At 46.3% G+C, this 2626-nt stretch overlaps 1 pseudogene; it reads right to left on the reverse strand.

The window, feature by feature from the left end:
• Window positions 1-202: 202 nt before the first annotated feature.
• On the reverse strand, window positions 203-1160 carry LOC125525331 (annotated as a pseudogene).
• Between the last annotated feature and the right edge of the window lie 1466 nt (window positions 1161-2626).

The raw sequence follows: 2626 nt of genomic DNA on the forward strand, positions 1-2626 counted from the left end.
CAGACTGGAAACGCCACGACCTGAACATCTATGATGATGTTCACGTATCAAGAAGAATTCAGGGTACACCTATTCATAAATTAGATGTTTGGAACTGACCAGCAAACGTGGAAATGCCAAATCTGAAGTTACGATCTTTGATAGCAAAAACGACCACAGGACCAACACAACACAGGTCATCAAATATCAAGAGGACTGAGGTCAACTTATTCATAACATAGACCAAGCATCTGCTCAAAGGCAGCACCAGATGTTCTCACAAATTGCACACGGATAAAGAGGTGCAGAAACGACACATGACACAAACTTCACGTAACAAAAGACGACGTTGACGAAAGAAGAGGCCACTAGGCTCAACAGACATGCGAACCAAATTTTCAGGAGCCCAAAGAAATTCGCTGTCCACCACGAAGACGGAGCACCAAGTGGAGTGTAGACTCCTTCTGAATGTTGTAATCAGCAAGGGTGCGTCCGTCATCGAGCTGTCCTTCCTTGTCTTGGGTATTCGCCTTCACGTTGTCAATGGTGTCCGACGATTCCACCTCCAAGGTGATGGTCCTCAAGTTGCTTGCGGGCAAATATCAACCACTGCTGGTCTGGCAGGATGCACTCCTTGTCCCTGATCTTCGCTTTGACATTGTCAATCGTGTCAAAAGACTCAACCTCAAGGGTGATTGTCTTGCTGGTGAGGGTCTTCATGAAGATTTGCATAAGCCTCAGCACAAGGTAGAGTGTCGACTCCTTCTGGATGTTATATTCGGCCAGGGTCCGGCCATCTTCCAGTTGCTTGCCAACAAAGATGAGGCCCTGCTGGTCCGGCGGGACACCCTCCTTATCCTGGATCTTCGCCTTGCATTATCAATTGTGTCAGAGAACAGATCAAACATGATGATCTTGCCAGTGAGTGTCATCACAAAGAAATGCATATCAGCCCTGAGCCTGAGCACCAGGTGGAGGGTGGACTCCTTCTGTATATTGTAATCACCAAGTGTCCGACCATCCTCAAGCTGCTTGCGAGCAAAGATGAGGCGCTGCCGGTCCACCGGGATACCCTCCTTATCCTGGAATATCGCCTTCACATTGTCGACTGTGTCAGAGGACTCGACCTCAAGCGTGATGATCTTGCTGGTGAGTGTCTTCACGAAGATCTGCATCTGCATAAGTGGGAATTACAACAAAGCAGGATAAGTCACCAAGGAAGAGGCTTACATGAATAGTTAAACCGATTAGCAAAGCCACGAGACAAAGGGCACTAATGTAAATGATGTGATATGTATGCATAACTGAAAATTGCAAACGGAGCATTTTAGTTCAAGGGAGTAACAGATAGTAAATCCGCAGTTCAGAATTAACAAAAAAACAAATAACAACCGCATAGCAAAAGTGAAAAGGCAATAATCTCTGTTAGGATCTATTTCCAGTATAAATTAAGCAGATCTTTGCAAGAAGGGTCCATTATAAAGCCAGATCGTGGATCAATATCTGATGCCGCAATAAACAGCAGGCCCAGAACTAACCGGCCCAAATCTATTGAGCAGCCCTAGATCAAGATGGCAATGGACCCCCGAAACCCACGTCCCCGCGGGTTTTTACCTTATTAGGGGACGGGGATGGATGTATTTTCATCCCTGTGGGGCTATAGTTGGACATATTATACAACCCGACATGTTTCGTGGGTTTGCACCCGTTTCGGCAGTCCCCGAACCCGAAACCCGGTAAACCCGGCAAAATACATTTTTTTTTACCAAGCACTGATCCGGTGCGGCCCAAACCAAAGCTATCGAGCCTGAGCGACCGAGCCCCCACCCCCCAACGTTCGAAGGCCAAACCAAGAATTCTATTTTAAAACTTATGTAATTGCACATCTTGTTGAACCATGTGTGGCTTATCATCTTTCTTGCTGAAATCTGATCATTTTTGTTGCTGAAATGTGGTATCATGCTGCTGAAATACACTCTATATATCTGTTGAACCATGTACTATTGTTTTTTGTTGAAATTTGCTCAAGTTATGATGCTGAAATGTGCTTGTTTTGCTGCTGAAATGTTATTCTTTGTCGCCACTATGTTTGTTTAAATATTTTGATTTTCTTGTGGGTTCCCCGAAACTCGATGGGTTTAGGGGACGGGCAGAAAACTAACCCCGCGCATGGCGATAGGGATGGGACGGGTTTACGATTTTCTCGTAAGGATGGGTTTGGGAAGGCAAAAGCCGATGGGTTTCGTCCCCGTTGCCATCTTGAGCCCTAGATGAGCCCCCACGGGCATTTGATTGAAATCTACACGAGTATGATTGATCGAGATGCACTCGCTCGTCCTCAACAAAAACTCGATTATCTTTCAATCAATCTATCAGCATAGAAACAAAATCTTAGGTCGACACGGTAGAGCGATCGACACGAATCTCATTATCTAATCGCGTTGGCCGCATCAAGAAAAACACCTAAATCAATCTCACAACATGAACGAACAGGGAATCGGTGGCGCGCGCATACCTTGACGGACGGGACGGGTCGCGCGAGCTAATAATTAAAGATCGATCGCTGTGTTGCGGCGGCGGATTTTCTCGATCGGAATCAGCGGGCGAGTGGATTGGCTGCAAGGGGGTCGATGCCTGTGGGGAATTT

The sequence above is a fragment of the Triticum urartu genome, chromosome 7 (genome assembly GCF_003073215.2).
Source record: "Triticum urartu cultivar G1812 chromosome 7, Tu2.1, whole genome shotgun sequence".
NCBI lineage: Eukaryota > Viridiplantae > Streptophyta > Magnoliopsida > Poales > Poaceae > Triticum > Triticum urartu.